Source organism: Tamandua tetradactyla, chromosome 18 (assembly GCF_023851605.1).
Source record: "Tamandua tetradactyla isolate mTamTet1 chromosome 18, mTamTet1.pri, whole genome shotgun sequence".
NCBI classification, from domain to species: domain Eukaryota; kingdom Metazoa; phylum Chordata; class Mammalia; order Pilosa; family Myrmecophagidae; genus Tamandua; species Tamandua tetradactyla.
Window position 1 is genome coordinate 74783260 of NC_135344.1, and position 22988 is coordinate 74806247.

At 37.0% G+C, this 22988-nt stretch overlaps 1 protein-coding gene and 1 non-coding gene across 13 annotated transcripts in view; one reads left to right on the forward strand and one right to left on the reverse strand.

The window, feature by feature from the left end:
• Positions 1–22988, reverse strand: part of PIEZO2 (piezo type mechanosensitive ion channel component 2) — a 562484-nt gene that overhangs the window by 373191 nt on the left and 166305 nt on the right. The gene's annotated exons all lie outside the window — the stretch shown is intronic.
• LOC143662891 (U6 spliceosomal RNA) lies at positions 21520–21626 on the forward strand. Its single transcript, XR_013165658.1, has one exon. It is a non-coding gene; the product is annotated as a U6 spliceosomal RNA (small nuclear RNA).

Here is a 22988-nt window from a genome sequence, read left to right on the forward strand (position 1 = left end):
TTTAGATTTCGTATGTCTATTTCTTTCTTTTTGCTCAGGTCATCGAAGCTAAAATGGACACACTCTCCCCAATTGCTTTCTATCACATTGACTTGTTTTGCAAGCCTCAAAACCTGCAATTATCTCCTTCACATTTCTTTGTTTTATCACTTATCTCCCTGTTTAAAATGTAAGCTGAACGGTATAAGCTTCATGTTCACTTGCTTGATCATCACTGTATTCCCAATATTTGAAAAACTGCTAAGTACATAGATAGTACACAATAAATATTTATTGAATGAATGAACAAGCAAATGGAATGTGAGAGCTGAACCTCATAAGTTATACATTCATTTACTTCAATGAACAAAGCCAGGTGCACTAGGATCTTAAGGAACATAATAGAACATCTTTAGCCTTTATCGAGGTTAAAAGATAGAGAGAAGAAGAACTTTCTTGTATAGAAGGGAAGGGATCAGGCAGTACTTATTTCCCTTATGTCAAATTCATTGATTTGAAAATCTTACCCAGCAGTACCCTTGCACTCATATCTGCTATGGAACAGACTAGTCAAAATTCACAATTCCTTCCTTACCACCATTTTCACACTCACTCTTTCTTTACTTTCTCTCTCTTTTGTACAAGAATCTCAAGATGCTTCCATTTCAGCTATATCTGTTATTTGACTAATAAGTTTGTTCATAGCATGATGAGCCTTCCCTTGTTATCTAAAAGATGATCTTCACCTTTTTTTGCATTATCTATTTGTTTCTTTTGTTAAAAAAATCTAAGATAAAAATATATGCAGATGTTTAAAAGGTATTCTGAGAAACAAAATTATAAATTGAATTACTGAATTTAGTCATAAAGAACTCATTTATTAATAAAAATTAATTAATACCTATAGATAGCTTCTGTAGGATTAGACTATTTTGCATAAAAAGCTTTTAGTCATTTGCCTAGGCTTAATATGGGCTCCATGGATACATAAAACACAAGGATCTTAAGTGTACAATTTAATGAGTTTGGGCAAATGTATACCTCTGTGAAACCACAAGACAATCATGATCAGAACATTTACATAACCCGGAGTGATGTACCTCGCCAGTCAATTCCCACCCCTCTCACAGGTCCAAGAACCTTAATGAACCCCGAGCATGATAAGGACAAAGAAAAATTACACATCTCTAGTTTGTCTCCCAGAACTTGTTTTGCAGGCAGAAGCAGTTGCAGACAATTAAGGCAGTGTAAGAAACAAATAATTCAAAGTGTCTGGAGCAGATGATAACTTGCATTAAAACATGTAATAGAGTAATCCATAAAAGGAGAAAGTCTATTTCGTAGGAAGTAAGGGGTCATGTGAATTGCTGTAAGTGGGGGAATGAGCAAGCAAAAGCTCAGAACAAGACATGGGCTCTAGCAACAGAGAAAATCCTACACTTCACTTTCACCCTAGGCTTATCTTTTTGATAAGAAGAGGGCTAAGTTCTGAAGAAGAGCATCAGACAACACAGAGCCATTTTTCAAAGACTTTGAAGAGCTCTTTTATTTTGGGTTTGTTAGGTTTTGTTAGTTCCTGGAACTTAAGGATATTTCTGTCATATCACTAATTAGATAAAAAATTAAGAAATATATCCAGTGACTAAACCAAAGGATACAACACTTAAAAATATTAAAATGTACAGTGTATAAAAAAGAGTGCCAAATAATCACAGATACAGAAAATGGTGACCCATTCAAAGGAACAAGATAAAAGTCCAGAAACTATCAATGAAGAAGAACATATGTTAGACATAATAGGCAAAGATTTTTAAAAATGATGCTCAACATGCACAATAAGATATAAGAAAGCATGGAGAAAGAATTAAAGGATATCAGGAAAACTGTGAATAAGCAATATGAGACTCTCAATAAGGAGATAAAAATTGTACAAAGAAGCCAAGGAGAAATACTAGACTTGAAGACCAAAATGATTGAAATTAAGATTCCATAGAGAGTTTCAGTAAATTAGAGTGGATAGAAAAAATAATTGATAATTTCAAAGAAAATACATTAGGGTGGGCCACAGTGGCTCAGCAGGCAAGAACGCTTGCCTGCCATGCCAGAGGACCCGGGTTCGATTCCTGGTGCCCGCCCACATAAAAAAAAAAAAAAGAAAATACATTAAAAATGATTGATGCTGGGAAGCAGAAAGAAAAATAAGAGTAATTATAAACATGAATAGAAACAAAGAGAACTTCAGGAAATTATAAAGCATATCAATAAACTCATTAAGGAAGTCCAAGAAGAGAAGAAAGAAAGAGGCAGAAGGAATACTAAAATAAAAAATGGCATAAAACTTTCCAAATTTAATGAAAGACATGAATATGCACATTTAAGAATTCCAACAAACCCCAAACAGGGTAACCCTGAAAGCAACCAAATCCCAAAACATAGTAGTCAAACTCTTGAATTCCAAAGACAAGTAGAGAGTTCTGAAAGCTGCAAGAGAAAAGCAAAGTGGTATACACAAGGGAGTCCCATTAAGATTAAGTGCTGATTTCTCATCAGAAACAATGGAAGTGAGAAGACAGTGGCATGAAATATTTAAGGCACAGAATGAAAACAATTGTTAACCAAGAATTTTATATCCAGAGAAATAATCTTTCAAAAATGAAAGAGGGGTTAAGAGACTCCAGATGAATAAAATCTGAGGAATTCTGTCACCAATACACCTGCCTGAAGGTAGTTATTCAGATTGAAAGGAAAGGATACTAGGTAGTGGATCAAATCAGCATAATTACAAATTCTAGTACTATTGTACTGTATTTTTGCAGGTAATTCCATATATTTTCTTTTACTTCTTATAGGTTCTAAAATGAAAATGTATAAAAGTAATGCTAAATTTGTGACTCTGAACAAACCATGTATAATGATAGTTTGTAACTATCAAATAGGCAGTTTGTACAACAAATAGGCAGTGGGAGTGATATAAAAACAGTATTTGTGTATGCTACTGAATTAAAGTTGGTATCAAATCAATGTGACTTTTATAGATTTGGTATTTTAAATTTAAGCCTATGGTAAAGACAAAAAAAAAATCCTGAAACATATACACTGAATGAAATGAGAAGAGACTCAAAATGGTATACTACAAAAAATCAAATAATCTGAAAAGAGGCAGTAATGGAAGAATAGAGAAGCCAAATTGTATGAGACTTACAAAGACCAAATAGTAAAATGGCAGAAGAAGTCCTGAATTATCAGTAGGGATTTTAAATATAAATGGATTAAACTCTCCAATCAAAAGACAGAGGTTTGCAGAATAGATAAAAAAGCATGATCCAACTATATACTGTTTACAAGCCACCTTAAATTTAAAGATAAAGTAGGTTGAAAGTGAAAAACGATAAAAGTATAACATGCAAATAGTAACCAAAGAAAGGGGTGGGATAGCTATATTAGTATCAGAGAAAACAGACTTTAAGTCAAAAACTCTAATGAGGGACACTATATATAGATAAGGGGGTCAATTCAGGAAGAAGACAGAATAGTTATAAAAATATATGCACCTGACAGCAAAGCCCCAAAATATATGAAGAAATATAGAAAGATGTTGAGTGAGAAATAGATGGTTGTACATAAATACTAGGAGAATTCAATGCACCATTTTCAATAATAGAATATTTAGAAAGAATATTAGTAAAAACATAGAAGACATGATTGATACTATCAACCAATTAGACATAACAGAATGATATACAACAGTTCATACATCAGCAGCAAAATACACATTCTTCTTTGATGTACAATTGTCCAGCAGAGTCCATATGTTAGGCTACAAAAATTTTCAGTAATTTAACAAATATTGAAATCACATGATGTTATCTTCTGCAACCACAATGGAATGAAGTCAGAAATCTTTAATAGAGGGAGAACAGGAAAATTCACAAATATGTGGAAATTAAGCAACACACCAGTAAACAACCGATGGGTCAGAGAAGAAATCACAAGGGAAATTAGGAAATATTTTGAGGCAAATGAAAATAAAAAAACAACATACCAAAATTTATGCAAAGGCAGTAGTGAGAGGAAAATCTGTAGCTCTAACTACTTACAATAAAGAAGAAAGATCCTAAATGAAAAATCTAGCCTCATAACTGGAGCCCTTAGGAAAAGAAGAGCAGTTTCATATCTGAGTTATAGAAGAGTGGTTCACCATAGGAAAATCAATTAACATAATACACCAGATTTTAGAACAAGGGGGAGAAAAATTGCATGATCATTTCAATTGATGTCAAAAAGGCCTTGGGTATATCTAACACTGCTTTTTGATAAAAACTTCACAAAATTATGCATAGAAAGAAACTTCTTCAACTTGATTATAAGCATATATGGAAAAACACCCACAGCTAAATGTCATATTCAATGGTGAAAGCCTAAAAGCTTTCCCTCTATGATCACGGTCAAGTCAAAGATACCCGCTGTCACCACTCTTATTCAAATTGTACCAGATGTTTCTAATCAGAGAAATTAGGCAAGAAAAAGAAACAAAAGGTATCCAAACTGGGAAGGAAGAAGTAAAACTTTCCTTATTTGCAGAACACATGACCCTATACATAGAAAATCCTAAAAAAATTGACAACAAAGCTGCTAGAACTAATAAACTAATTCAGCAAAGTGGCAGGGATCAAGATCAACACACAAAAATCAACAGATTTTCTATACACTGGTAATGAACAATCTGAAGAGGAAAGCAAGCAAAAAAAATCCATTCACGGTAGTAAATAAAAGAATAAAAAATCTAAGAATAAATTTAACTAAGGATGTAAAGGACTTATAAATGGAAAACTACATAACATTGCTAAAATAAATCAAAGAAGACCTAAATAAATGGAAGGATAACCCATGCTCATGAACTGGAAGACTAAATATTGTTAGGCTATCAATTCTACCTAAAGCAATTTAAAGATTCCACACAATCCCAACTAACAACCCAAAAGTATTCTTTGTACACATGGAAAGTCCAATCATCAAATTTATATGGAAGTGTAAATTGTCCCCAAAGCCAAAACCATCTTGAAAAAGAAGAATGAGGTGCAGGTCCTCATACTTTCCAATTTAAAAAATTTATTACATAGCTAAGTTCAAAATACCCATGGTATTGGCACAATGGCTGACCTAGAGACCAACGGAATTGAATTGAGAGTTTAGAAATAGATCCTCACATCTATGACCAATGAATTTTTGACAATGTTTCCAAGTCCTCTCGAGGAAAAGGAATACTCACTTTTACTCAGCAAATAGTGCTGGGAAAACTAAGTAGGCAAATGCAAAAGAATTAAAGCAGATCCTTACCCATACCATATACAAAAATGAATGAAGTACCCAAATAAAAGATTCAAAATTATAAAATTCATAAAAGAAAACATAAGGAAGTAACTTCAGGACACTGTGTTAGGCAATGGTTTCTTAGACTTTAAATCAAAAGCATAAGCAACAAAAGAAAAATTAGACAAATGGGTTTTCATAAAAATTAAACCTCCAATCCATCATAGGACTTCATCATGAATGTAAAAATACACTTACTCAATGGGATAAAATATGTGGAGACCACATATCCAATGAGGCTTTAATATCCAGAATATATAAAGAACTCCAACTCAACAACAAAAAGACAAATAACCCAAACAAAAGGTGAGCAAAATGCTTGAACAGATATTTCTCCAAAAAAAAGATATACAAATATCCCATAAGCATGTGGGGATGCTCAAAGTATTAGCCATTAGGGAAATGCAAATAAAAACCACAATATGATACCACTTCTCGCACATTGGAATGGTTACTATTAAAAACAACAACAACAGAGATTAACAAGTGTTGGGGAGGACGCAGAGAAAAAGGAACACATACTCATTGTTAGTGGGACTGTAAAATGGTGAAGCTGCTGTGGAAAACAGTTTGGCAGTCTCACAGAAAGTTAAAAATGGTATTACCATATGACCCAAAAATCCCACTTCTAGGTATATACTCAAAAGAAATGAAAGCAGAAATTTAAAACAGATATTTCGCACCAATGTTCATAGTTGATTTATTCACAATTGCTAACAGATGGAAGCAATCCAAGTGTCCACCAACAGCTGAACCGATAAGCAAATGATACAATGGAATATTATTCAGCCATAAAAAAGAATGAAGGTCTGATACATGTGGTAACACAGGTGAACCTTGGCGATATCACATTGACTGAAATAAGCCACACACTATAAAAAAAAATTCTTATGATCTCATTGATATGAAATAATTATAATAAGCAAATTCATAGAGTCAGAAACTAGAATACAGGTTACCAGGGGTCAAGAAGGTGGTAAGGAGTAGGGAATTCTTAGCTGGTACAGAGTTTTTGTTTGGCTTGATGGAAAAGTTTTGGTAACGGCTGATGGTGATGGCAGCACAACGCTGTGACTGCAGTTAACAGCACTGCATTATATATTTGAATATGCTTAAAAAGGGAAATCTTACCTTATATATATGTTAACAATATATATTTCTTAAAAACATATGCAACAGTTAACAGTGAAACCTACAAATTATAGTCAATAGTATAATATATGATTATAATAATATTGTTTCATCAATTATAACAAAGATACCACAATAATGCAAATTGTTAATAATAAAAAAACCTGGCTGTGTGAAGGGCATATGTGTGACTCTGTATTTTCTATATAATTTTTCTGTAATTCTACAACTTCTCTAATTTTAGGAAAAGCAGAGAAATTTGTAACAAACACATTCACTATAAAGAAAGTTAAACGAAGCTCTTCAGTGAAGGAAAATCACACCAAATGGCAAACTCAGATCTACAGGAAAAAATAAAAATTACAGAAATGGAAAATACCTGAGCAAGCAAAAAAATCAATCTCTCTCTCTTCCTCCTTCCACCATTTTAACTAGTTTCAGTGGTGTATTTTTTTCCTTCAGAGGGACATCTTTTTTTTTTCACTTTTAAGGTTTGACACGTATTCGGCAAAGTCATATAGTCATATAGGTATATATATGTGGGGATATGCAAACCTGATGTGAACAGTTAGTTTCACGCATTAGCTTGGCCGAGTTATGATGTCCAGTTGTTTGGTCAGACAAGCACTGGCCTGATGGTTGCTGCAAAGGCATTTCATGGACTTAAATCGTTAGTCAGTTGATTGTATCTTTGGTGGACTGTATCTACACCCAACAGAGATTTCCTTCAGCAATGAAGGAATCTCCTCATCCAAAGAGATGGAGGGAAGGCTGAGGATTTTAGTATGAGAAATTCTTCTCTCTGCTTCAGCTTTGGCCAGGCTGCTTTTCTTGGGGGAAATCCATCATCACCTTCCTTGGAGTTAACTCCCAACGTGCAACTCTTCCTGGGCTATTCAAGTCATCAACAAGTTCCAAACTTGTGGCCTGCCTTCAGGAATTCAGACTCACCCATCCCACAGCTGTGTGAGCCAATTCCTATAACAAATCTCTTAATATGTACATTTCTCTATCTGTAGTTCCTGTCAGTTCTTTTTCTCTGGAGAGCTCTGACTAATACTCTCCATTATTGGGTATTGGGACTCCTTTCACCGATAGTTTTTCTTTTTCCTTCAGTCACTTAATGAGCAGTAAAGCTCCTTGAGCTCAGAAATGTCCCCATACAAGGAATCTTTTTTTCCCAAATCAGCTTGATAATGAGCATAACAACCTTTGCCTTCTGCATCCTGGAATACATGCTCTAGCCAGTTTGTGCTAACTACCCACAGAGCCTGTCTCAGGCCAGTGACACCACAGCTCCAGTCTGTCCAACCATGAAACATCCAAGCACTCCCCAGCGCACGGCCCTTGTCCTAATTAGCCCACATTATTGCTAGTTAGCTCCTGTGCCTAGCTTTCCAACCACCTGCACATTTCATGGCCCATGATGACACCCCAGGTCAGGATTGCTTGCCTATGCACATCTGTTTTTGGCCATCCACTGGGCCCCACTCTTTAATTTGGCTTACTGCTTCAGCAACATGTCCTTGTGTCTGCCTCTTGGGAGCTGCTGCCTCTGGACCTTTAACCCTGACCATCTGAGTTCCAAATCCCTTTGTGGCCCTATGTTCCATAGCTTGGACATTGCTTAATCATTTCCTCATTCACTCTGACATTTGCTGGCTCCATAGGACATGCCAGCGCTGTGCTGTGTACTCTGGTGGCCAAGGTAAATAACAGAGTTCCTGCCTGGGTGATGCACATTTTAGTGGGGTAATGGGCCAGCTAGCTGAGTAAGGGTAGTGGTGTGATACGGGTGTTCTAAATACTTAAACTTCAAAGAAGCATGAGATGCTCCATTACTGTGGAGTACTCCTATCAGTAATAATAAATCTTTCAGCTGATTAATTCAATATGAAAATGAGCATATAAACTCTTTAATACAATAATTGCTTTTACTAATGTCTTGTATTATCCCTTGTACCATGCTACTTAACAACTTAAGCGATTTTGCTCAAGTCCCTGAGAATCTCCACAACTTACTTTCTTACTACATAAAAGGAGGACATTGCCTTAAAGTAAAAATTGTTGTAGGGTGTTCTGGAGATGTTACTGTTACTTAACTGCATAATATATCCCAAGGGTTTTTAAATGATTTTTGACTGATTACTGAGCCTCTGATGGATACAGGGGTTCTTAAACCCTGGTGCACATTAAAGCCAACTGGGGACCCTTATAATAAAATATGACGTGCAGCTCCTACCTCTAAAGATTTTAATTTAATTGCTCTGGGTTGGGCCAGAGAATCAGTGTGTGGTGAAAGCCCCCGAGTCAATTCCAAAATGAGCCAGGGTGGAGCACCACTGGGTAAGAGGTTGCACTCTGGAAAGGTGAGGCATCATTAAGCACACAGCTCTGGCTGGGCACAGGGAATGCAGCACAGACAAATGGCAGCACCTTCTCTGTTTGTAAATGAGCTCTTAATTGTTAAGATCTTTAAAATTCTCATATCTATACAGAGTAAAAATAACTGTGGGTCAGTCAGTGCAATAGGAGAAGAGAAGAAATGAAGGTGCTATTGAAACTCAAGATGTTCTGAGTCAAGATACCCTTCATCAAAGGACATGTTTCACAATGACATACAGCTTTAGTTCAGTGAAGATGTATTGAGTGGGTGCCAGATGCCAGTGTTCTGGCACTATGGATGGCAACTGTCTTTATGTAACACACAAGCTAATGGGATATAAAAGCCCTTAGTAGGCTTTAGTTTCTGAACTTGTAAAATAGATCCATCCAAAATGCCTACCACACAGGATTGCTAAGAATTCAGTAATTCAATACATGGAAAATATTCTGAGAAGCATAATATTTTAATTTGCAAAAGCTGCCAGAATGCCATATACCAGAAACAGAATGGCGTTTATAAAGGCGAATTTATAAAGTTGCAAGTTTACAGTTCTAAGGCCATGAAAATATTCAAGACAAGGATATAAAAATGTCCAGGGAAAGATATCTTGGTCCAAGTGGGTTGATGACATTTGGGGTTTCTCTCTCAGCTGGAAAGGCACACAGCATCTGCTACTTCTTCAACGGCTTCCCCAGGGACGTTTTCTTTATGCTTCTCCAAAGGTATCTGGCTGTGTGGGTTCTATGATTTTTCTGGACTCTATTGGTTCTAAAGCTTTTCCAAAATGGTTCCAGTAAGCAACCCCACCTTGAATGGGTGGAGAGACATCTCCATGGAAACCCATCTAATCCGAAGTTAGCACCCACAATTGGGTGGGTCACATCTCCATGGAAACCATCTAATCTAAAGGTACCACTCAAAATTGGGTGGGTCATGTCTGCATGAAAACAATAAAAAAGATCCCACCCAGCAATACTGAATGAGGATTAAAGAGCACGGATTTTCTGGAATACAGAATAGCTTCAAACCAGGACAAATACCATGCTATACAAAACTCAGGAAGGAGAAACACCTAATCACACAATTGGTGGAAACCAGATTTGTCTCCGCACATTCCACGTGACTTCATAATACCTCAAAGGTTAGGAATAGAGCAATGAAAGCCATCAATTCACTAATTCAAAGGCTATAGAGTTATGAGTTCCTCATTCATTATCGTGTCCTGTTTGTTCTGAAAAAACTCACCCACTGGGAATTGGCGGCTCTGAGAAATGGGGATCAACAAAAATTGTTTTGGACATCTGTGGTTCATTAAATAATATTGACTATTATTTTTCCCTTTATGGTAAATGCCATGGAGATGGCTCTGTCTTACACCCATTTACACAGTTAGGCCAAGAGAGCACTTTGTGAGAGAGTAAGTCCAATAAATATTTGTTAAAATAATAGATATATTCGTGTCTGAATACTTTTCTAGTTAATCAACAAACAGCTTAGGTTTTTGATTAGCTTCAAAATACATTTTATTTTTCATTTGACATCTATTTATTGCACATTTAAAATATACAAGGCATCATGCTATGTAATGTGAAACAAAAAGTCATGGCTCCTAACTCTAAGTTACTTGTAATCTAATCTTTTAATCCCAATATGCAAGGAACCTCATATTGATTCCCATGATGCATTATTTAGGAATTTTAAAATACATTTGGTCTTGCTTCAATATTTTACTTTTGAGATGGAGTCCTTTATTTCTTTATTAAGTCATCTATTTGGCAGGGAAATATTTACATGTGACCTTTAGTTTCTATAACTGTACTTTTGAAAAGTACTTAATTAAATTATATTGCCAACAATTAAAAATGTAATGGCACTAGATATCAGCAAGTTGGCAGAATGAAAAGTTATGAGGTTCCATTCCCTCATACCAATATTGAAAAACTAGCAGAACCAGCTTTTAATCAGAACTTTGAAAACAGTTCAAGGGTTTCAGTAACTGAGCAAGTTCCAAATTAAGAAAAGGATATCTTAAAAATGGTAAGAAAACTGTGTGGTATCTTTACTGGCATTTCCCTCACCCTTCTGTGGCCTGGGTGTAGCACCAGCCCACATTCTCAGTCTGGTAGTACAGCTCCTGAGGGCACAGAATAAAAGCTTTGTGCATTTGAGGTGTGTGTGTATGTGTGTGTGTGTTCACAAGACTGCTCATCTCTGGCTCCCTGGTCCCAGAACTTACGTATGTGGAAATAGCTGGCAGGGCAGCTGAAACTCCATAAGATAAGCTCTAAAAAGACCAGAAAGGATTTTATGTTTTTGCTTTACGCTCACTGTAAACCTAGCCAAATGCTGAAGGAGAGCACAAGCCCAGAGGCAATCTGCAAAACTGGGAAAGGTATTTTCTTCCTTTCAATTAATTTTCTTAGCTCATGGCATTCAAGGAAATCTCACTCATAACACTAGCTGCATAAAAGCTTAATATTCAGTAAACAAATAGACTACTATAGTTTCCAACAACAATAAGGAAAAAGAAAATCTACAAACCTTGGGGCAGGGAAAGAAGCTGATTTCCAAAGTTAAAACATTAAAAGATTTAAATGACAAACTTTCAACAGAAAATCACAAGGCATGCAAGGAAAAAGGAAACAATGACTAATTGAAATAAATAAAATAAAACAACAGAAATCATCAACGAGGAATATCAAACATTGCATTTATCAAAGATTTTAAGCAACTGTCTTAAATATACTCAAAAGCTAAAGGAAACATGGACAAAGGCTGAAAAGAAATCAGGAAAATATCCTATGAACAAAATGACAATTTTAACAAAAAGATAGAAATTGTAGAAAGAAAACAAACAAACATAGAGGGAAAGAACAGTAATGGAAATTTAAAATTCCCTAGAGGGCTTCAACAATACATTGGAGTTGGCAGATGAAAGAGTCAGCAACCTTGATAATAGAACAGTTTAAATTATGTTGTTCAAGGAAAAGGAAAAAAAAGGAACAAAGAAAAGTGAACAGGTCTCAGAGACCTGTGAGACACTGTCAAGGTATCCAATATATGCATTACGGGGGTTCTAGAAGGATAAGAAAGAGAGAAAGGGGTAGAAAGAATATTTGAAGAAATAATGACTTAAAACTTCCCAAATTTAACAAAAGGCATGAAAATACACATGTAGGAGTGCAACAAACTCCAAACAGGATAAACTTGAAGAGATCCACACCAAGGAACATTAATCAAATTCTGAATGTCAAAGACAGAGAGAATCCTGAAGGTAACAGGTGAGAAGGAGCATTCTTGTTGAGAGCTGAGAAGATACTGGGATGACATATTTAAAATGCAGAAGAAAATAAAATGCCAAGCAAGAATTCTATACCCAGTGAAACTCTCCTTCAAAATGAGAGCAAGACCAAGACATTCCAAGATAAACAAAAGCTGAGGAAGTTTCTCACACTAGACATGCCTTACAAGAAAGTCTAGAGGAAGTTTTTCCATATAGAAGGAAGGGGCACTAGACAGTAGTTCAAAGCCATAAGAAGAAACAGATCATCAGTAAAAGCAGCTACATGGGTAAATATAAATGACAGTATTGTTGTATTTTTGTACTGTAAGACCACCTTTTACCCCTTGTATTATATAACTATAATGGGTAAAACGTAAGCACAGGACTTCCAGGAAGATTGTGGAGTAGGGGAGGCTGGAGTCACTCCTGCTCCACAGAACTAGATAGGGGACAGGGAAACAATGACCGGTATTGCAGTTCCAGGGGGCTGAGTGATCAGAGTCTTCAATGTTTCACAGTAGGGAGAGGGGGGGGGAAATTGGGGTGGGCAGAGCCTAGCAGGTCTGACTGGCCATACATGGTGGTGGACAGGGAAGCGTGGACTTGAGGGAACCGACTCTACTCCAGTCTGTCCCAGCTGCTGGCTGGGGAAAACATACCACGCAACTCCCATGGGGAGCCCAAAGGCATGCCTAACCACCCACTGCAAAAAGCCGTGCACCCAGGAGCTGAGTGCAGTCACCTGGACAGGCACTGTGAATGGCCATCCCATCAAAAGCTGCAATCAGCTCTCTCTCAGGCACTGAGATCTGCTCCCCTGTACTCAGTGCCAGGACTGGCATCACATCATCTTCCCAGCTGGCCTCTCTAGCAGGAAAGAGGCAGACCTGAGGGGAGGAGGTATCTCAGGAAAGCCACCTGAGGGGAGGAGGTATCTCAGGAAAGCCACCTGCTGGGAAGAAGTGGTAAGTGGAGTCTAGCAAACTCCCTATCTGCCTAGGTTTTGTTTTTTATAATATATATTCTTTCTATAGTTATTTATTATTTATTCTTTATGTATTTATTTATATATTTTTAATTTTAAATGTTATTTATTTTTTATTCTCTTTCCTTTCTGTGGGCACCAGTCTGATTTCATTCCCAATATATCTCGGGAGGCCTCCTTCTAACTTCAAGGCTTACTATTGCTGAGGTGTGCTTTTTATATGTTTTTACTTTGTTTCATTGCTATTATTTTTTTGGGGGGGAAACGGTGCATGGGCTGGGTATCGAGTGGGTTTCCTGGAGGCAGGCAGGAGTTCTGCCACTAAACTATGCACCCCTGCCTAGCTTTTACAGATCCTCACAGAGCACTGGATCCCGCACATGAGATCTGGGCCTTGGACTGGTGGAGAATTACTGACAAACCAAACGCAAAAGGGGGCCCTCAACACAAAACCAAGTAAATACAAAACTTTAGGTGAGTGAAGGAAACCAACTTGCAAAATAACCTTATTAAGATAATCAAGGGCGAGTCAGGATGGCTCAGCAGGCAGAGTTCTCGTCTGCCATGCGGGACACCCGGGTTCGATTCCTGGTGCCTGCCCATGCAAAAATAATATATATATATATATATATTTATTTATTTATAAAATATATACATATATATATAAATAAATTATATCTATGTAATCAAATACCATCAACACAAAGCACAACATCACAAAGCACATGAAGAGCCAAAGCAGAAATGGCCCAGTCAAATGACCGAATCAAAACACCAGAGGGAGCACAGACTAGGGAACAACTACTCAAGTATATTTATAAAGAAATAAAGGATATCAGGAGGACACTAGAGGAGCATAAAGAAGACTTCAAAAGGTTAAACAGAAAAATGTTAGCACCCACAGAAATGAAAGGCACAGCAGACAAATTAGAAACATACTAGAGACACACGACAGCTGATTGAAGGGGTAGAAGGAAGAAGTGATTTAGAAGGCAGAACAATTGAGCTCGAGCACACGAAAGAAAAAAAATGGCAAAAGAGATGGGAAAAATGCAACTGCCAGGTGCCAAGTGCTGCACGTCACCGGATCCACCCGGCGCTGGTCGCCTGCCCAGACCGGGTGGCGGCCAACAGCAGTCCAGCGGTTGGGGGCTGGGGCAGCCCCCCGCCTCACGCGCTGCGCCCGGAGGGGTGGGCCTCAGGGAGGAGGAACCTCAGGCACACCACCTGCTGGCAAGATGCAGTAAGTGCAGGCAAGCTGCTACAGTCAGGGAGGGAAGAGCCTGCGGAGAGGGGGCTCCTCGGGACGGTCCGTGACTGCCCAGTAGAAGAGTTTAAGCGCAGGCAGCCTAAGCCCCTATCTTTACAGGTATTTTTGTTTTATTAAAAATAATTTTTTCCTAATATTATTTTCCCCCTTTTTAAAATTTATTTTTCTATATATTTTGGGCAGTATAATTGTTTTTTCATTTTTATAGATGTTTTATGTTTTTATATTTGTAATAAATTCTTTATTTTTTATTTCTTATTTATATATTATTTTTATTACTCCATTTTATTTCATTTATTTTTTTCCTTTAATTTTCTCTCCCTTTGGTGGAGACCAGCCTGAGTTCTTTCCCGCTATATCTTGGGGTGTCTCCTTGTGACTCTGGGGCCTACTACTATTGAGGTGTGTTTTGTTGTTGTTGTTTCCCATTTTAAGCGTTTTTTGTTGTTTTTTTTTTTTACATGGGCAGGCACCGGGAATCGAACCTGGGTCCTCTGGCATGGCAGGCAAGCGTTCTCACCTGCTGAGCCACCGTGGCTCGCCCTGTTTCCCATTTTTATTATATTTCTTTTTTCTTTTTCTCAGGGTACACAGGACAGAAGTCAAGCCTGGGAGTCACACCTGATGGGTGGGTTTTCTACCACTGACATTCCCCCGTCCCAGCCTCGCTTCTAATAGACCTTCAGGTTGAACTGTACCCCCCGCATGCAACCTGGACCTTGACTTGGCGGAGAATAACTGACAAACCAAGGGCAAATGGAAACCTTCAATGCAAAATCAAATAAATGCAAAACTTTAGAGGAGTGAAGGAAACTAACTTGCAAAATAACCACTTCAAGAGAATCAAATGTCTTGAACACAATAGAAAATCACAAAGCATATAAAGATCCATGCAGAAATGGCCCAGCCAAACAACTAAATCAAAATTCCAGAGGGGGCCACAGAATATTTAACAGTTACTCAGGAATATTTATAAAGAAATGAAAGATAACAGGAAGACACCAGAAGAGCACAGAGAAGAATTCAGAAGATTAAATAGAAAAAATGGCAGATCTCACAAAAATGAAAGATCCTAATTAGAAATTACTAGATCAAATCAGAAATATACTGGAGAAACACAATAGCAGATTCAAAGAAGGAGAAGGAAGAAAAAATGAGCTAGAGCTCACAAAAGAACAAATGGCAAGAAAGATGGAAAAAAACGGAACTGGGTCTTAGGAAAATGATGGACAACAAAAGGTGCATAAATATAAGAATCACTGGTGTCCCAGAAGGAGAAGAGAAGAGTAAAGGGCTGGGGAAAGTCAGCTGAAGAAATAATCGAGGAAAACTTCCCAATCCTTATAAAAGACATAATTATGCAAATCAAGGAGGCCCAACAAACTCCAAATAGAATAAATCCAAATAGGCTTGCCTAATTCAGGAGACATACTAATCATACTGTCAAATGTTGAAGAGAAGCAGAAAAGCAGCATGAGAAAAGCAATCTACCACATACAAGAGGAAAGAGAAAAAACAAGTAAGATTGACTTCAGACTACTCAACAGGCACCCTGGAAGCAAAAAAAGCAATGGTATGATGTATTTAAGATCCTGAAAGAGAAAGGCTTTCAGCCAAGAATTCTTTATCCAGCCAAGTTATCCTTCAAAATTGAGGGAGAGATTAAAATTTTCAAAGAGAAAGACTGAGAGAACTAGTCAACAAGAGACCTACCCTACAAGAAATACTAAAAGGAGTCCTTTGTGCTGAAAAAGAAAAATAGCATAGGGGCACCTGGAGGAGAGTACATAATTGAAGAATAAGAGTAAGTAATTTAAAAGATAAAAAGAGAGAGAGGGAAAAGAACATATGGATCTGACAAATAAAAACTAAAGGATAAGATGGTAGATTCTGCTTTTACACCAATTACTTTGAACATTAACATGTTAAACTCACCAATTAAAAGATACAGCCTGGCAGAATGGATTTAAAAGCATAATCCATTCATGTGTTCACAAGAGACACATCACAGACTGGAGGACACAATTAAACTTTATTTATTGCTTACTTGGAGAATTTATAGAAAGAAAAGCAAACTAACCCCAAAGCAAATTGAAAGTGAAAGGATGGAAAAAGATCTTCTATGCAAGCGGTAACCGAAAGAAAGGAGTAGCCATATCAATATCAGACAAAATGGACTTTAAATGTAAAGACATCATAAAAAAAGCAAAAAAGGATGCTACATCTTAATAAAAGGGACAATGCACCAAGGGGAAATAACAATCACAAATATTTACACTCCCAATCAAGGATCTCTAGAGTACATGAAGCAAAAATTGTCAAGACTGAAGGGAGCTATAAACATTTTAACAGTAATAGAGGGAGACCTCAATACACCACTCTTCATTATAGACAACAGCCAGATAGAAGATCAACAAGGAAATAGAGAACCTAAGCAATGGGATAAATGAATTAAATCTAATAGACGTATACAGATCACTACACCCCAAAACACCAGGATGTACATTCTTTTTTACCACACATGGAATATTGTCTAGGATAGATAATATGCTGGGACACAAACTGAGTCTTTATAAATGTAATAAAATTAAAATTATCCAAGGCACTTTCTCTAATCCAACAGAATAAAGCTGCAAATTAATAATCACCAAGAACCAGAGCTTTCATAGATATAAGCACATTAAACAACACACTCTTAAATAATTAGTGGGTCAAGGAAGAAATTGCTAAAGAAATCAGTAAATATCTAAAGACAAATGATAATGAGAATGCAACATATCACAACTTATCGGCTGCAACAAAGACAGTACTTGGAGAGAAATTTATTGCACTAAATGCCTATATTAAAAAACAAGAATGAGCAAAACTTTATTTAATTGCTCATTTGGAGAATTTATAGAAAGAATAGCAAACTAACCCCAAAGCAAATAAAAGAAGAGAAATAATAAAGATCAAAGTAGAAATAAAGTGGAGAACAACAAAATAATAAAAGATTCAACAAAACCAAAATTTGGTTCTTTGAGAAAAACAACGAAATTGATGGACTTCTAGCAAGAGTAGCAAAAAAAGGGAGAGGGTTCAAATAAAACCAGAAATAAGATGCAGATCACTATCACAGATCATGAAGAAATTTTAAAAATCATAAGAGAATATTATGAAGAACTATATGCTGTCAAACTAGAAAATTTAGATGAAATGGACAAGTTCCTAGAAACACACAAATTGCCAATACAAGAAAAAATAGATCTTAATAAACCAATTACAAGTAAAGAGATTCAATGAATCATCAAAAATCTTTCCACAAAGTAAAGCCCAGGAATAGACAGCTTCACAGGGGAATTTTATCAAACATTCCAAAAAGAACTAATACCAATCCTGCTCAAACTCTTCCAAAAAAATTGAGGTAAATGGAATGTTACCTAACTCATTTTATGACGCTAACATCACTCTAGCACCAAAACTGGATAAAGACACTACAAAAACGGAAAACTCCAGACCAATCACCCTGAGATATATGCAAAATTCTTCACAAATTACTACCAAATTGAATCATATGACACATTTAAAAAAATCACACATCATGACTAAGTGGGGTTTATAACAGGAATGCAAGGGTGGGTCAACATAAGAAAATCAATTAAGGTAATACAGCACATTAACGTATCAAAAGGGAAAAATCACATAATCATATCAATTGATGCTGAAAAGTCATTCAACAAAAATCCACCATCCTTTCCTGATTAAACACACACACACACTTTAACAGTTAGGAATTGAAGGAAATTTTCTTGATATCATAAAGGGCATATAGGCAAAACCCATAGCCAGCATCACACTTAATGATGAGAAACTGAAAGCCTTCCCTCTAAGATTGGGAATGAGACAGATGTCCACTGCCACGACTAATATTCAACATTGTATTAGAAGTCCTAGTTGTAGCAATTAGACAGGAGAAAGAAATAAAAGGCATTCAGATAGGAAAGGAAAAAGTAAAACTTTGATTGTTTTCAGGTGACATAATCCTATACTTTAAAAACCCTAAGAAATCTACAACAAAGTTACTTGAACTAATAAACTCAGCAAAGTGGATGGATACAAGATAAATGTACAAAAGTCAGTACTGTTTCTATACATAAGCAATGATATATCTGGGTTGACAATTAAGGAAAAAATTCCATTCAAAACAGCAACCAGAAGAAGCAGGTGTCTAGGAAAAAAACTTAACCAGGGATATCAAGAAATAATACAGAAATTTTTTTAAATGTTAAAATAAATAAAAAATGACCTAAACAGATGTAAAGACATCCCATGCTCATGGATAGGAAGGCTGAAAGTAATTAAGATGTCAATTCTACCCAAACTGATCTACAGATTCAATTCAATACCAATCAAAATCCCAACAACTTACTCTGAAGACTTGGGAAAACTGGGTATCAAATTATATATAAGGGAAAGAGATCACAAATAGCTAAAGATATCCTAAAAAAGAAGAGTGAAGTGGGAGGACTATCACTTCCTGAATTTATAGGTTACTATAAAGACACAGTGGTCAAAACAGCATGGTACTGGCAAAAGGCAGAAGAATTGACCAATGGAGTTGAATCAAGAGTGCACAGATAGACCAACAAATTTATGGATATTTGATCTTTGATAAGACCCCCAAATCCCATGAACTAGAACAGAATAGTCTTCTCAATAAATGGGCATGGGGGAATTGGATATCAATAGCCAAAAATATGAAAGAGGACCTCTACATTACAACCTATACAATAATTTGACATGGATTAAATACCTAAACATAAGATCCAGTACCATAAAACTTCTAAAAGAAAACACAGGGCAACATCTTCAAGGTCCAGCAATACAAGGTAGCTTCTTAAACTTTACACCTAAAGCACAAGTAGTGAAAGAAAAAACAGACAAAATGAGAGCTCCTTAAGATCAAGAGCTTCTGTGCCTGAAAGGACTTCTTCAAAAAAGTTGAAGAGGCAGCCAACTCAATGGGAGAAAATATTTGGAAACCACACATCAGATAAAGACTTGTTATCCTGTGTACATAAAGAAATTATACAGCTCAACATCAAAAGAACAAACAACACAATTATAAAATGGGCAGAAGATATGAATAGACACTTTTCTGAAGACCACATGGCCAAAAAGCACTTGAAGAGATGTTCATTTTCATTAGCTATAAGGGAAAAGCAAATCAAGACAAAAATGAGATATCACCTCACATCTATAAGAACAGCTGCTATTAAACAGACAACTACAAACGTTGCGTAGGATATGGAGAAACAGGAACACTTATTCACTGTTGGTGGGAATGTATAATGGTGCAGTCACTGTGGATGTCAGTTTGGTGATTCCTCGGAAAACTAATTATTGAGTTGCCCTATAACCCAGCAATACCAACACTCGGGGTACACCGGAAGAGCTGAGGGCAGTGACATGAACAGACATCTCCACACCAATGGGATTGTGGGTCCTTACAGCAGTCACATTTGATCTGAAGATGTGGATGTATTTCTAGATTCTGAGACACTGAGCCATATGTGTATCAGATGCTATTTCCCTAGAACTTTGAGTAGCTCTGTAATACCTGTGTCCCAGAAATGGAGTGCTGCACACCTGAAATCTAGCATAGCTGTATATAATAACAGTTGAAGTATCCAAGAAAGAGATCAGGCCTCAATTAGTTTAAAATGAAGCCAGTCTGACTGGGTCTAAAGTAAGTTAGAATGCAGAGTAAAAGATGATATTGTATGTACTCTAGACTTTGAGCTGCTGCATGTGTCAAGGCAAAGAGGTTTTATTATATCTAGAACCTAAATTTACTTGTAATTGGTTTATTAAGATCTATTTTTTCTTGTGTCAGTATTGGCAATTTGTGTGTTTCATGTAGTCTGAATCATCCTCTCTGGAGAGCTCGTTTAGACAGCCCAGACTCCTGGAGTATAGAATGGGAAAAAGACCTTGTAATTCTCCATGGCTTGGTGTAGTGCCAGCATACATCTCAGATTATGATAAACTGCTAATTAAAAAGTATTGGCAGAATCCCTTGAGGATCTGAAGGGGTAAATAAACTCTCTCATCTGGGAAACCCTGGGTACTCTTCTTACCATTGGGGACTCTCAAGGAAACAGGCCACGCCATGGATTTTGAGGCTTGCTCTTACAAAACTTAGTTGTAATGGAGAAGCTAAGACTACTCATAATGAGCTCTAAGAGTTGCTTCCAGGATGATTCTTTGTTGCTCAGACATGGCTTCACTCTTAAGCCCAACTCTGCATGTCAAATTGGTGCCCATCACCCTGCATGGTACAAGCCATTCAGGGGTGAATATCTCCCTGGCTATGTAAGGCATGACTTCTGGAGATGAGTCTGGCCCTGGCACTGTGGGATTGACAAAGCCTTCCTGATCAAAAGGGGGGAAAGAAGTATGACAAATACCATATCAGTGGCCAAGAGAGATCAAATGAGGCTATTCTGGAGGCTGCTCTGATGCAAGCTTCAGTTAGACAGTGCTAATTGCCATGGTTTGTTAAATTCCAATCAGCATCACTCCTGTTGACTCTTAAGAACACTTAAGGCTCAAACTGAACTCTATAAAGGTTTCATGCATCAGGTTAGCCTTCCTGGAACATATAATTCCCAAAGCATTCCTTGGTCAGAAAAACCCTGAAACCCAGAGAAAACAGTCTCTCTAGGATTATCATTTAATTACATCCCCCTATCCTTTAGTGTGGACACCACTTTCTCAACACGAAAAAGTCAGAGCAGGCATTCCCCAAAGATCCATAGACATTAGGATAAGGATTGAAGGAGAAGGAGGCATAACAGAGGAAATGGGATTTAACAAACGAGTGTGGTTGCTGAATCACCATATTAATATTACTTCTAGCTTCTAAGATTTTGGAGCAGCTAGAAGGAAAAATCTGAGATAATGGAATAGTAACCCTGACAAACTCTGGGATCTGTTCTGTAGCAACTTGTTGAAGTGTGCTTTGAAAAGTACCGCTTTTTTTTTCTTTGCTTTGTATATATATATATATATATATATATATATATATATATATATATATTATAAAATAAAAAAACGTTTAAAAAGTAGTAAGTGTGCTCACTTTGGCTGCACATATACTAAAATTGGAATGATACAGAGAAGATTGGCATGGCCCCTGTGCAAGGAAGACATGCAAATTTGTGAAGTATTTTATATTTAAATTTTTTTTAAAGTAATGTAAGTACTGAGACTCAGAGCTGGAGTTCTGCAGCTCTGAAATTCAGCATTCCTACGTAGAGCAACTGTTAAAGAAGCCAAAGAAGAAATCAGACTTGCATCAGAGATAAGAACGAAGCCAATCTGGTTGGGACTAAGGTAAATCAGAATACAGGGAAAAGGATGCTATTGTCTGTATTTTAGAACTTCACCTCCTATGTAAGATCAAAACAAGAGAGGCTTATTTTGTCCAAAGCCTAAATTTTCTGTATCACACATTCTAACTTAACCTGTCTGGTCAGTTCAGTCAGCCTAAACGCATGGCAACTAGAATTGAGAACAAGGACTTGCAATTCTGTGTAGCTTAATGCCATACCCAGATACATTCCAGAGTATATTGGGCAGGTAATTAAAAAGTACATGGGTGCACGGGTGGTTCAGTGGCAGAATGCTCACCTTTCATGCGGGAGACCCATATTCGATTCCCAGATCATTCACCAAAAAAAAAAAAAAAAAGTATAGGCAAAGTCCCTTAAGGGATTGGAGAGAAAATATGGAGCTATTAAACTTTCCTACCTGGGAAAATCCTGATACTCTCTCAAACATTAGCGACTCCCAAGTTAAAAGAAAAAGCCCTTGATCTTGAGCCTTGCTCCTAAGAAACTTATTTCTTTAATGGAGAAGCTAAACCTACCTATAATGAGGCCTAAGAGTTACTTCTAGAGAACATTTTGTTGCTCAAATGTGGCCTCTCTCTCTGTCTAAGCCAAACTCTGCAAGTAAAATCATTACTCTCCCCACTATGTGGGGCATGACATCCAGGGATGAACCTGGTCCTGGCACTGTGGGATTGGCAATGCCTACCTGACCAAAAAGGGGAAAAGAAATGTAACAAAATGAAGTATCAGTGGCTACAATACTTCAAATAGATAAGAGGCTCTTTTGGAGATTACTCTCACCCAAGCTTCAGCTACATATTAATAATTGCCATGGCATGCCAAGCCCCAACCAACAGTATTCCTGTTAAGCCTAAAGAATACTCAAGGCTCTGCGATCCTATGAAAGATTCACTCACTAAGTTTACTTTTCAGAAACCTATAATCTCCAGATGGTTCCTAGGCCAGATAAGCCTTGAAACCCAGAGTCACCAGTCTCTCCAAGAGCATCACCAGTTTCATCCCCTACCCCAGAATGTCAACACCACTAAGAATGGTCACTACCCAAAGATGCCTGGAGAATGGGAGAAGGATCAAAGGAGAAGGAGGAGTTATAATAGAGAAGACAGGATTTAACAAATGATTGTGACTACTGAATAATTATACTGATATTTCTTTTTTAGGCGCCAGTATTTTAGAGCAGCTAGAAG